This window comes from Callospermophilus lateralis, unplaced genomic scaffold, assembly GCF_048772815.1.
Source record: "Callospermophilus lateralis isolate mCalLat2 unplaced genomic scaffold, mCalLat2.hap1 Scaffold_1386, whole genome shotgun sequence".
In the NCBI taxonomy this organism is placed as follows: Eukaryota; Metazoa; Chordata; class Mammalia; order Rodentia; family Sciuridae; genus Callospermophilus; species Callospermophilus lateralis.
Genome location: NW_027512541.1, coordinates 122,470 through 136,727, shown reverse-complemented (window position 1 = coordinate 136,727; position 14,258 = coordinate 122,470). Strand labels below are relative to the sequence as shown.

The 14,258-nt window shown below is 36.3% G+C and overlaps 1 pseudogene; it reads left to right on the top strand.

Annotated features, from left to right (window-relative positions):
- Positions 1-226: 226 nt before the first annotated feature.
- On the top strand, positions 227-1,198 carry LOC143388495 (lymphokine-activated killer T-cell-originated protein kinase pseudogene; annotated as a pseudogene).
- Positions 1,199-14,258: the final 13,060 nt, after the last annotated feature.

Sequence of the window (14,258 nt, the reverse complement as noted above, 5' to 3'; positions counted from 1 at the left end):
CAATTTCCTTTATTTGATTTATTTATTTTTATGTGGTGCTGAGGATGGAACCCAGTGCTTCATGCATGCGAGGCTTTTCTTTTGTAGCTTCACCACTGAGTTAAGACTCCAGCCCCAGAAGAGGACTTCTTTAAGATGATAAAGGTTATATATAAAAATTCTAGGGCCGAAGGTGAGCAATGCTGGTGCGGATTGGAGAGCTACCTGACCTAGAGTGGTTGTTTCAATGGAAGGAACTGATAATTTCAAGACACCAAGCAAATTATCTGAAAAAAGGAAATCTGTGTTATGTTCAACTCCATATATAACTATCCTTGCCTCTCCATTTATGCAGAAGCTTGACTTTGGGACTGGGGTAAATGTTTACCTAATGAAAAGATTTCCAAGAGGTTTGTCTCATTCTCTTTGGGCTGTGAAAAAGATTAATCCCATCTGCAGTGATGATTATCGGAGTATATACCAAAAGAGACTGATTGATGAAGCTAAGATTTTGAAAAGCCTTCATCATCCAAACATTGTAGGTTATCATGCTTTTACTGAAGCCAGTGATGGCAGTCTGTGCCTTGCTATGGAGTATGGAGGTGAAAAGTCTCTAAATGATTTAACAGAGGAACAAAATAAAGACAGCCAGGATGCCTTTCCAGCAGCTGTAATTTTGAAGGTTGCTTTGAACATGGCAAGAGGGCTAAAGAATTTGCACCAAGAAAAGAAACTGCTTCATGGAGATATAAAGTCCTCAAATGTTGTAATTAAAGGTGATTTTTAAACAATTAAAATCTGTGATGTAGGAGTCTCTCTACCATTGGATGAAAATATGACTGTGACTGATCCTGAGGCCTGTTACATTGGTACTGAGCCATGAAAGCCCAAGGAAGCTTTGGAGGAAAATGGTATTATTACTGATAAGGCAGACATATTTGCATATGGCCTTACTCTGTGGGAAATGATGACTTTATCTATTCCACACTTTAATTTTTATGATGATGATGATGATGAAGATTAAGCTTTTGATGAAGGTGACTTCAATGATGAGGCATATTATACAGCTTTGGGAACCAGGCTACCTATTAATATGGAAGAACTGGATGAATCCTTCCAGAAAGTAATTGAACTATTCTCTGTATGCACTAATGAAGATCCTAAAGATCGTTCCTCTGCTGCACACATTGTTGAAGCTTTAGAACTAGATGGCCAGTGACCATGTTCATGACCACCTCACCATGTGTGGTTTGTGTCTATAACTGTTCTGTTTATTTGGATACATTTATATAGTCACTATGATGATCTACACAGTTACTAGTCTCTGAAAGAGGCCTATTGTAGGACCATAGTACTGTTAACATTTGAATTACTTCTTAAGGCTATTTTTTTGCATGATAAGCACTCAGTATTATACTGGATTTTCTGTGAAGTTTAAAAAACTAGCTCTGCAGTTCCTTAAATGTTGCTTATATAGAGCTAAAACACTAGCAATAAATGTTGTAAACTGTCTAATATTAATTTGAATTGGATGACCATAACTTTTACTAATGATCATTGTTACATATTTTCTTTTTATGAATCTATTAAAATTAGCACTTTATACAGTGCAAAAGCCTGCATTTGCTTCTAGTTTTTTGGCTGATGTACTTATTAAGTGGTCACTAGAACTTGAAGAAAAAAAATGACTCAATAGAAAACTCCTTGGGTAGTTTGATTCCTTGGCTTGTCTTGCTGTCTTGGATCTCCCCAGTCTTAGTTGTTTACTTTAATTTACTTAATGTATTTTCTGTACTGATCCCTTTTTTAGTTTTTATTTATTAATCAAGATTGTATAAAAATAATAGAACTCAAGTAGGGCAATACAAAATAAAGGATAGTTTTCATACTGAAAAAAAAATAAAAATAAAAATTCTACTGTTACATATCTAATGATTAAATGTCAAGTGCTTTCTCTGAGTTCAGAAATAATTCAAGTATATTTAATTACACTATTAATCATTGCCTCTGTAGGTTCTTGTGAGTGTAAGAAGGCAATAACAACAACAAAAATTGTAAGGTATAAGTAATGGAAAGAAGGATCTAAAGCTGTCATTCTGGATGACATGCTCTAAACATAAAAAAACTCAAAATAATATATACACAATTAGCATTAGTAAATTCACTTAGATCACTGAATATAAAACCTAAGGTATATATGTATTTGCAAAAAGAATTAATAAATAAAATAATATTTAAGCAATTAATTTCATTGGAAAACATCATGTTTCTAGAAAAAATCTGAGGAAAGACATGCAAGATCACAAAACTGAAAACTACAGAATATTTCAGGGAAAATTAAAGATCTAAATAGAAGACTAGATATAGCATGCTCATGGATTTGCAGATTCAATATTGTAAAAATGCCAATTCTCTCTAAATTAACTTATTAATTCCATGCAATCTCAGCCAAGATCTCATTGTGTTTTTCTGTGGAAATTTATTAGGGGCATCTAAAATTTATAAGGGGATGCAAATGGCCTATAATAGTCAAGAAATCAAGAAAAAGACATTGTTGGAGAATTTACTACCATCATATAATAACATTTAACATAAAGTGATATTGGCCAAATTATATTGTGTGGATGAACTAATACGTAACAACAAATTCCACCATTATGTACAATTATAATGCACCAATAAAAAATGTGCTGGGAGAGCTAGATGTAGTGTCACATGCCTGTAATCCCAGGGTCTTGGGAAGCTGAGACAGGAGAATCGTGAGTTCAAATCCAGGCTCAGCAAATAGTGAGGTGATTATCAACTCAGTAAGACCCTGTCTCTAAATAAAATAGGGCTGGAGATGTGGCTCAGTGGTTGATTGCTCCTGAGTTCAATCTCTGATACCAAAAAAAAAAAAATGTGGAGGAAAAAAATTTTAATTTGATTTTTAAAAATTCTTACTATAAAGCTACACTATTTAAGACAGAGGGGTATTTATGTGATAATATATAAATAGACCAGTAGAAGAGAAGGGCCTAGAAATAGGCCACACATATATAGTAACCTGATGCATAACAAAGATGCCATTGCAATTTTGTGGTGATAAGATTTCTTTTTTTTCTCAATAAATTGTGCTGAGGAGCAATTGGAAATTCATATGACAGAAACAGACTTTAACTCTACTGTCTTGATCCATCTTTTACTGCTATAACAGAATGCCAAATATTGGGTAATTAATAAAGAAAATAAATTTATTTCATTCACAGTTCTGGAGGCTTGGAAGTCCAAAATCAAGGGGATGCATCTGGTAAGGCTCTTCTTGATGCATTATAACAGCGCAGAAAGACCCACATAGTGGGAGAGTGTGCACAGGAGAGAGAGAGAGAGAGAGAGAGAGAGAGAGAGAGAGAGAGAGAGAGAGAGAGAGAGAGAGAGAGAAACTTGCTTTTACTAGAAACCCTCTCGCAAATGATGGCATTATTCCATTCATGGGAGCAAAGCCTATTTCACACCATTTACAAAAGTTAATTCCAATAGGATTGTAGGCCTAAATGTGAAAAAAATAACAGTAATATTCTACAAGAGGGGTTGTAGATAGTAAACATTTTCAGCTTTGTGGGCCCTAGGGTCTCCAACTGCAACTACTTGGCTCTGATTTTAGTAAAAAGACCCCTAAGAATATGAATCATAAAAGAAAATATTAATAACGTTCTGAAGTTTTGTTTATCAAAAGACATTATTAAGAGAATGGAACAGCAAGACAAAATCTAGTAAAAGATTTGCTATATGTATCAGTAGGGATATGTACACATATCATATATGTTGCATATCTGTGATACCTAAAGAATGCTTAAAAATCAATAAGGAAAAGGCAAGTAAATCAACAAACAAAATGAGCAAAAAATTTGAGTTGGCATTTTACAAAAGAGAATATCAATATCGACATATGTCATGAAAAGATGTTCCACGTGATTATTTATCAGTAAACTACAAATAAGAATAAACCATAAAGAGGTATCAATATAAGCCCAACATAATGGCTAGCTAAAATGAAAAACACTAACAATATGAAGTGTGGAAAGGCCATGGAGCAGCTAGAATAGGAAGTTTTATATAATACAAATGAGAGTGTAAATTTGTACAACCAGTTTGAACTGCTGAGGTCTACTAAAACTTCCACTATGATCTAGAAATTCTAATACTAGGTATATAAGAGAGGGGTATAGATATGTAAAGCAAAAGGAATGTGTAGGACCATTCACAGCAGTTTTCTTTATGATAGCCATAAACTGGAAATAACTCAGATGTCTATCAACAGCAGAATTGATAAACTGCGGTACACTTATACAATGAAATACCATACAGCAATAAGAATTTTTTAACACTGATGAGTATACAAGACATGATACCAGAGAAAAGACAAGACATGAAATTGGAAAAAGCAGTATGGGTTCATCTCTACAAAATTCATGGTCAGAAATAATAATCTATGGTGATTAAAGTAAAAATAGTGATTACTTATGGTGTAGGCACAATGAAGCATTCTGGGTAGCAGAAATATTTTGTATCTTCGTGGTTACATGAGTAATACATATGTAAAACTTATTATAATTTGATAATTTATCATTTGTGCATGTTTTGTCTATCTTAATTTGCAACCAAAATTTTAAAAGTCAAAAACTTTACACAAACATATTTTCATTGAAAGATTCAAATAATACCAAAATACTGACAGTAAGACATTAATCTTGCCATTATTTCCTACTCTTTCTCACTGTTCTCCCTAGAGACTACAATTGTGAGCATAAGTCCTAATTATCTATGTGAATGTAATATAAGAAATTCATTTTTGCAAGCTGGGATTTTGGCTCAGTGGCAGAGCACTGGCCCGCAAGTATGAGGCACTGGGTTCGATCCTCAGCATCACATGAAAATAAATAAATAAAATAAAGATATTGTGTTCATCTACAACTAAAAAATTATTAAAAACATTTTTTTGCTTATAATTTAGTCTTACTTTTCAAAATACGTCTCCCAGCTCTTTGTATGTTTAGTGCACATCATCCTCAATTTTAAAAAGCTGCATAATGTTCCAAACTATAAAAGTCATATAATTTAATCATCTTGTTACTAATTGAAACTTCAATTATTTCTAATTTTTCACTATTTGAAACAATACTTCAAGAAGCATATGTCAATATTCTGAGAGCACACTACAATATATTGATTTGCACTATGCACAATTAATTTCTGTAGGCTAAAATTGTGGAAATAATATTGTTAACTGAAGGAAAATTATAGTGCAAAAATTTAGGTACATTTTGCCAAATTGTCTTGAAGTAGATATTACAGGTTATATTCTAATCAACTGTCCATAAAAATATCTAATTTCTCACATGTTTATAACTGAATGTATCAATCTTTTAAAATTTTGCCAGTAAGGGCAAAACAAACAAAAAACCCCTGAAACTCATTGTTGTTTTAAGTTATATTTCTATGCATCATTTACATTTCTTGTGAAAGTGACTATATTTTTTGCCCCATGCTTTTACTAGTCTTCCTATTTTAATTGATTATTTTGGACTTTATTATGAATAATAAATATATTTTAATAAATATAGAAAATATTTTCTCTTAGTTTGCCACTTGTAAATTTTCTTTTTTTTCACATGGCGCTATCTAGGTCTCTCACAATAATATTGAACAAGCTTTAGTGGGAAAACATTTATTCATCATTAGATGTGAGGCTGGTATATGCATATAACACTCATTAAGATAAGAAAATTTCTCTGTAATTCTGTTGAACTAAAATGGTTTGCTTTCTTCTTAAAAATGCTAGTGTCGCCACAGGTGGTGGTAAGTGCCTTTAATCCCAGGAACTCTACAGGCTGAGGCAAGAAGATCACAAGTTTGAGGCCACCCTGGGCAACTTAGCAAGTCGCGCCTCAAGTTTTTAAAAAATAAAAATAAAAAGGGCTGTTGTTTACTGGTACAGTACCCCTGGATTTTCCCCAGTGCTGTAAAAATAAAATAAAACTAATATTATATAACATAAAAATACGAGTGTCCAGTTGCATCAAATATTTTTTGCTCTCCTTAAGATAATTATACTTTCTTTAATTTGAATATAATGATTTACATTAATATATGCTGAATTTCAAATCAGCCTTGGATACCTGAGATAAATCCTACTTATATTTTAAGAATGTATTCTGAGAAGTCAAAAGTCTAATGTTTTCTCTAATATGCAGAAGTTATGGCAAAACAAGAGAATTTAGAAAAGGGGGGGACACCAGAAAATGGAAGGGACATCATTGTAATAGAGAAGAGACGTTGAGGGGGAAGTGGAGAGAGATGGGAAAGGGGAAGAACAGAAGAATGAGGTTGACCAAATTATGCTGTATGCATGTGTGAATGTACCACAGTGAATTCACCTTTGTCTATACCTATAAAATACCAATTTATAAAAACAGCAAACAGAAGGGTGAAAGGCAAATGGAGTAGAGGAGGGGGAATCTGGGTGAGAGGGCAGGGGAGAAAGGAAGGGAAAGAAGAGGTACTGGGGACTGATAGGAAACAAATTATATTCCATGCATGTGTGATCATGTAAATATGAACCCTACTATTATGTATAAGTACAATGTACTAATAAAAAAATTTTAAATCAAGTTAAAAAAATCTGTGTTCATTTTGCTAATACTTAGAATTTCTATATCTGTGTTCATGAATGAGTGTGTTTTCCTTATAAAATTTTAATAGCCAGGCCATGTCAGCACCCACATAAGTGAATCAGCAAGCTTTCTATTTTTGCATATTTTGTGTTAATTAATATAGCCTAGGAATTACTTGTTCCCTACTTTTATAATCATTTGTGTTTGATGACTGGCTATAGTCTGAATGTTTGTGTCTCCCCTGAACCCTCAACACAGTTGAAACTGAATCCCCAGTGCAATGCTATTATGAAGTGGGGCTTTCAGGGAGGTGGTTAAGCCATGAGGGCAAAGCACTCATTAATGTGATAAGTGCTCTTACAAAAGAGGCCTGAGGGTACTTATTTGTCCCTTCCACCACAGGAGGACACAACTAGAAGGAGGCATTAATGAAGCACAGAAACCTTAGCTAAACTCTGAATATTGGTGCTTTGATCTTGGATTTCCCAGGCTCCAGAACTGTGAGCAATAACACTTTTGTTGTTTGTATGTTACACAGTCTAAGACATTTTGTTATGGCAACCTGAATGGACTAAGACAGGGCCCTTTTATAGATTGATTTTTGATAACCTTTTCAAAATATTCCATGTGTTTTACATCATTGTTTGTTATTTTAAAGTGGATATTTCCTGTTGGATCTATTTTCTCAATTTTAATGATTTATATTTTATAAAAAATATTTTAATATATTTTTAAAAATTTACTAGCTTAAACTTCATATTCACCTTGGAGAAGTGGTGCACACCTGGAATCCCAGTAACTCCAGAGGCTGAGGCAGGAGAATTGCAAGTTCAAGGCCAGTCTCAGTAACTTAGTGAGACCCTGTCTCGAAACAAATTTAAAAAACAAGCTGAGGATGTAGCTCAGAGGTGGAGAGTACCCCTGGGTTAAATCCTTATAACCATTAAAAAAAAAAAAAGAAAACTACTCCATACTGTAATTTCTAATGCTGATATTCTTTCTCCCCACCCCCACTACATTCCAGACTTTTAACATTTTGGTTCTTTTCAAAGAGTAAACTTTTCAGCTTTTTTTCTGCAACCCACCCCTCCCCCATTTATTTCTGGGTTTTTCTTTAGTAATACACTTCCTTTCTTTTCCCTTATATTTTTTTGCGTTCCTGGTTAGCCATTTCTTCTGAGTATTGTGGATTTTAATTTGTGTTGTTTTCACCGTCATTCTTGTTGTAGTGGTTCAGTGTACTGGCTCTGGATCACACTATCTAGGTATAAATACCAACTCTGTTATTTATGGACTGTGTGCCCTGGGGCAGCTTATTTAACAAAGCTTTGTTTCAATCTCATCTGTGAAATGAGACGATAATGGAATTAAACTCTCAAGATTATTGTGAAAATAAAAAGACAATTTATGTAGATCACTTAGCATAATTCTGGTTTGCATAGTCATGTCCAACACTTTTTAGGAATTTTCATTTCTAAATAAGAGCATGTCAAATTTCTTTTTAATAAAGTTATTTAAAGAAGTGGCTTCTATCTCTAAGGTTATAATTTTTACTAATTTGTTTATTGATTTCAAAATTTATTACAGTATGATCAAACATGATTTCTTATCTGGGAATTCATTAACAATTTATTTGTGTTTTTAGCAACTAGTTAATGTTTCATGTGTGTTTGAAGAAATTGTGCATTCACTCTTTATTGTGTACAAAGTCCTTTATACTATCATTTCATTATTGTGTTATTCAAAGTCTCTCTACCCTTAATTTTTTTCTCCCTAATCTGTTACTTTCTGAGATATGTATTAAAGTCTTCCAAAATGGCTGTGCATTTTTCTTTTCTACTTACATTTTTACCAGTTTTTACTTAGAAGTTATATTTGTGACTTTTGATGTTATAATGTGAGATTTATGAAGGTTCATTATTAGCAAAGCTTCTTATGGAATGGTATTATTCCCAAATAGGAATTATCTTGTTGAATCCTTTCACATCAAATTCTTTCTTGTCCAGCATGGTTATCATGTTTCTTTTTAGTAGTAGTTGCCTGATTTATTTTTGCATGTTCTTTTATTTTCAACTTCCTTCTTAGATGTGCTTCTAAATAATTTATAATAGATGTTGTTTCACCAAATTTTGGGTTCTTTCTATTGAAGAAATTTCATCCATTTGTTGTATAATTACTGATGATTTGAATTTTTTTCTTGCAAACTGAATGTGTATGTGAGTGTGTATCATGGTTTTAGAACTTCCCTCCTATCTGTTCAACATGGCTTATCCCTGTCATTCTTACGTTGCAATTATGTAGAACAGGAGTTGTCCTCCTGCTCCTTCTTTTAGCAAATAAAATTTTATTAAAACACAGGCATGCCATTCATTTACACCTTATCTATGGCTGCTTTCACACAACAGCAGCGGAGTTGAAGTTGTAACAAAAGACTGTACGGGCTACAAAACCAGTTATTAACTATCTGTCCCTTTACAGAAAAAGTTTACCAATAACTAATCTAGATTTTAATTTTATGTTAATAATTTTAAACATATGCCATATCCAGACAACAAGTTAAATACTTTCTCCACTGATTCTTGAACTTCATATCTAAATACTTTTTAAAAAAATGTTTTTTAGTTGTTGATAGACCTTTGCTTATTTACAAGTGGTGCTGAGAACTGAACTCAGTGCCTCACACATGCTAGGCAAGTGCTCTACCCCTGAGCTACAACTCCAGCCCCTCTTCATACATCTTGAATTCATTATTTATTTTGTCGAAGTTCATCTGACAGTCATCCTTTCAAAGAGAATCTATTGCTGATACATACCTTCTCAATTTTTCATATCAAAAATCAAGTTTTTTGGGGGGCTGGGGTTGTGGCTCAGTGGTAGAGTGCTTGCCTAGCACATGCAAAGCCCTGGATTCCATCGTCAGCACCACATAAAAATAAATATAATAAAGGTATTCTGTCCAACTACAATTAAAAAATAATAATTTTTAAAAATCAAGTTTTTAAGTTTTAATATCACTTTTGATTATTTTCATGGATATAGTATCTGAACTTCTCTGAGGCTAATTACTACATTGGTTATCCAAGAATGTATTTTTACATTCTTGCGGGGATATTGACCAATTTCACTTTACTTGATTTGAAGATATCAAAAAAAAAAAAAAAAAAGAATCCACGCTAAATATTATTCAATTTGGTTTCTCCTCCTCACGCAAGTTCTTTCTCTTGCCAGCACCTCCCCCAAGTTTTCCTGCTCCCCTCCACCGCTACGGCCCCCCGGAGGTGCGGTCCCCAGGCCCACCGGCCCGCGCCCACCGTCCGCAGCCGCGTGCTCCGCGCCCGTGTGCCCCCCTCCCGGACCCCTGCCCCATGCACCGCACACACTAGTCCACACGCCCCCCAGCCCAGCGGTAGGTGTAGTGCAGTCTGCGCTGGGCCGCAGTGCGGCTGCGCGCGCTGGGCCGCAGTGCGGCTGCGCGCGCTGGGCCGCAGTGCGGCTGCGCGCGCTGGGCCGCAGTGCGGCTGCGCGCGCTGGGCCGCAGTGCGGCTGCGCGCGCTGGGCCGCAGTGCGGCTGCGCGCGCTGGGCCGCAGTGCGGCTGCGCGCGCTGGGCCGCAGTGCGGCTGCGCGCGCTGGGCCGCAGTGCGGCTGCGCGCGCTGGGCCGCTCCGGGGCTGGCTGGGCAGCGGCGGGGGCGGGGCCGGGAGCGAGCGGCGGCGGCGGTGACGTGGGGCGTGGCGTGGAGCGGAGCTTGGGGCTACAGCAGCGTGGGGACCTCGAAGTAGAAAGCCCCGGGGACAAGGAAGGAAGGCCAGGCCGCCAAGTCTCCGAGCGGCAGTTCTCCTCGGATCTGGCGGGAGCCTGCCCCAACACCTCGGCTTCAGACGTCCCCCTCCTCACCCCCCAGCCCCAGCCGCTGACGGGAGAAGGCAGCGGGGGGGGGCTGAGGGGCGCCGCCATGCCTCTGCCGCGGTGAAGCGCCCGGCTGTGAGGAGCCGCTTGGTCTCCCCGGTGATGTCCCCCAGGCGGCAGGCGAAAGCGACTTACTGGAGCCCTGGGGTATAGGCCTAGCTTATCCAGCTTCCTTCCTCCTCCTCCACCCCTCCCCCCCTTTCGTCCTCCCCTCCCCGTCTCTTTCCTCCCCCTCCCCCTCCCCCTCCCCTCCCCCCTCCCCCTCCCCCCTCCCCCTCCACCCCTCCCCCCTCCACCCCCCGCCACCCCTCCACCCCTCCCCCCTCCACCCCCTCCCCCCTCCACCCCTCCCCCCTCCCCCCTTCTCCTCCCCTCCCCGTCTCTTCCCTCACCCTTCCCGGCGCCGCCATCTTCCCTCCTTTCCTCTCCCCCACCCCTCCAGCAGCGATGGCAGAGGAACAACAGCAGCCGCCACCACAGCAGCCTGATGCCCATCAGCAGCTTCCCCCCAGCGCCCCCAACTCAGGGGTGGCTCTGCCAGCCCTTGAGCCCGGGCTGCCAGGGACAGAGGCCAACGCGCAGCAACACAAGGTCAAGAACTCCATCTGGTAAGAGGATCCTCCATCTCTGGGGTGAAAAAGCCCAGGCACATATAAATAAATATAGGCCTATCAACAACTGAAAAATATTAAAAAAGAAAAATCTTTCATGTCCCTTTCCAGCCAGTTCCTACCCATCCCAAGCAACCACTGATTTGATGGTTTTGCTATCTAAATCATATTTAGATTGGTTTTGCCACTTCTACAATGTTATAAAAGTAGAATGATACAGGATATCTTTTGTGTCTGGTTTCTTTTATCGAAAAGACCCACTAAGTTGTGTTTGTTAGTAGTTTTTCTTTTTGTAGCTAAATGGTAGTATTGCATTGTGCTGATAAACCATTTATTTATCCATTTAGGTATCTCTAGGCATTAAGATTATTTCATGGATTTGACTATTTTGAACAAAGCTCTATAAATAGTTCTGTGTAATTCTGTTTGTGTTCATTTCTTCTGGGTAAATACTGTGAGTAGAATTTCTAGGTCAAATTGTAGAAGTATGTTTAACTTCCTGAAAAAGTGCCAAAGAATTTTCCAAATATATGAGAGTTCTAGTTGCTCTACAGTCTAACATTTTGTACTCATTGGTGTGTTATATTTAGTTCCATCATAGTAATATTTTGGTACCTCTGTTCTTTTTGATTAATCAAATAGTTTTTGTATTCAGTTTTAATCCTTCTAATGGATTTTTAGTTATACTTGCTTTATTTTCAGGGATTTTGATAGGGATTATAATATATACTCTTATCACAGTGTACTTGGTGTTTATATTATGTCATTATTATAAAATTAAGAATCTAAACAGGTATTGTTCCATTAACTCTTTTATGTTCTTTGTCCTAAAAATACCATAAAGTTTTCAAAAGGATTTTATGATTTTCAATTTAAACAATCACATGCATTTTAAAGATGAAAGGAAATAGTCTTTTATCCTTACTCACATATTTGCTGTTCGTATTTTTCTTTTCTTTGTGTGAATCCAAATTTCATCTCATATCATTTTCCTTCAGTCTAAAATCTTCAGTTGGTATATGTTGCAGTTTACATTTATGGTCTGTGATTCTGAGATGACTTTTGTTTTTCCTCCTCTCCCTTTAAGGGTGTCTGTCATCCTATTACCTTCTAGCCTTCGTTATTTCTGATGAGAAGTAGTGTTTCTTGGTATCATTTTCCCCTTACTGTAAATTGTCTTTTTTCTTTCTGATGAAATTTAGGATTTCTTTTTTTACACAAGTAGTTTAGCATTTTGACAATTGTGCAAATTGGTGAGATTTGCTTTATGGTTCCGCATAGAGATTTTTCAGCAAATTAGATCTGCAAGTTGATGTTTTTCACTGATTTTGGAGAAAGTTTTGACAGTTTATTCACTCCCATCTACTTCTGATACTCCATGTTTTGGACCTTTTAGCTGATGGTCTATTCATGTTTTGCAGTATTTTCTTCTTTCCTACTGAAAACTTTTTATTGAGATGTGTTCAGTTTCACTTATCATATTTTCTGTTCTAGTCCATTGTTAAGCTTACTCAGTGAAATTTTCAAGTATTGTATTTTTTGATTCTAGAATCCCATTTTTAAATAGTTTGCTGTACAGTGAGTTTCTGTTCATTTATTTTGTAACCATATTTTGCTTATAGTGTTTGAATATTTATAACTCTTTTAAAATTCTTTTCTTCTTATGTCAACATTGGTGTCATCTCTGTATGTTTGTATGGCATGCTTTATTCCTAACGGTTATATTTTTATTTCTCCATGTATCTAGTAATTTTTAATTTCATGTTGTAAATGTAGAAAATCTGTTGTAAAGTTTTGCTTTCTGTTAATTTCTGCAGAGTTTAGTTTCTGCTTTGATTAATAGTTTGGTAAATTTATTGTTGAGGCTTTATTTACATAGATAATGGCCAAATTTTCCAACTAATTTTAACTTATTCTAAAATAAAATGAATTTTGGGATAGCTTATTGATAAAATTATTGACTTCTAAAGTGTGAACATTCTTAAAATACTTTACTTTTTTTAAGGTTTAGACTAAGTTCAAAATTTAGAAATCTGTTCACAGCAGCAATTTTTGCTTACAAGTTACAATAATACATATGCATGAGTGCTTTAATTTATTCCATAGAGCACTGTGCTAATGTCAGGGGTTCAGCTGAGTGCCTTTTGGTTTGTTTATTTTTGTTCTGATTCTTGGTCATCAGTTGTTTCCTTTATAAAGGCTGCCTTGCAAAATCAAGCTGTTTATCAGGACTGGAATGAATGTAAGTAGGTTAAGTAAAAGTTTAAATCCGCTACTAGGAAACAAGTTTTTATATTGAGTAGCAGTGTCATTGTGTACATAAAAACTTTTTTATTGCTGCTTTTATGCGTTCAGTATTATAGGTGATAACAGTTTAAGAGCTGAAAGTGTGGTCTTTATTCTTAATTTGAGGCGACATATTATTTGGTGTTGATTCAAGAAACAATGTAACTTCCATTCCGTATGACACAGATTTATAAATACGATACTAGTATTAAGGTGAAGTTAGTAAGGTTAGGGAAGCTGAGCAAGTTGTACAAAAAATATGGAATTGAAGGTGAGCATTGTATTAGTGAGATTTGATTAAATGGACAAAAGGTAGAAACACTAAAGAACCATAAAATATTTGACTGAAACCATGTAGGAGTATTAATCTGCCTTGTGATTACAGTTGGATGTAACCAAGAGTGTTTGAATGGTAAGGCACCAGAGTTCACTCCTTGAATGCAAGGTCTGTGATTCTTGTGCATCTCTGACCCTAGTGCCTATAATCCTCGCTAGATGATGACACTAACATGTGCCATTGTAAGAAAATTAATATTTTTTTTTAGGGTTAGAAACACTGTTTACAATAAACACTTGTGGAACAGATTAGAATAAACATTCCTTTTCAGATTGAAGAATTTGAGATTCTGTTGACAGTGAAGTACTGAAAATGCTCATTTACCTCTTAAATCTGGGAGTAATGGGTTTTTGGAGAAGTATTTTAGGAAGATTACATTATAAGCAGGTGATGTATTATGAAATTGTGTTTTAGGATGATTAAGAGTGACTCTTGCTCAGGAGTTAAATAGATATGTCACAAAAGCCCAATGTAAAAAGTAACTCA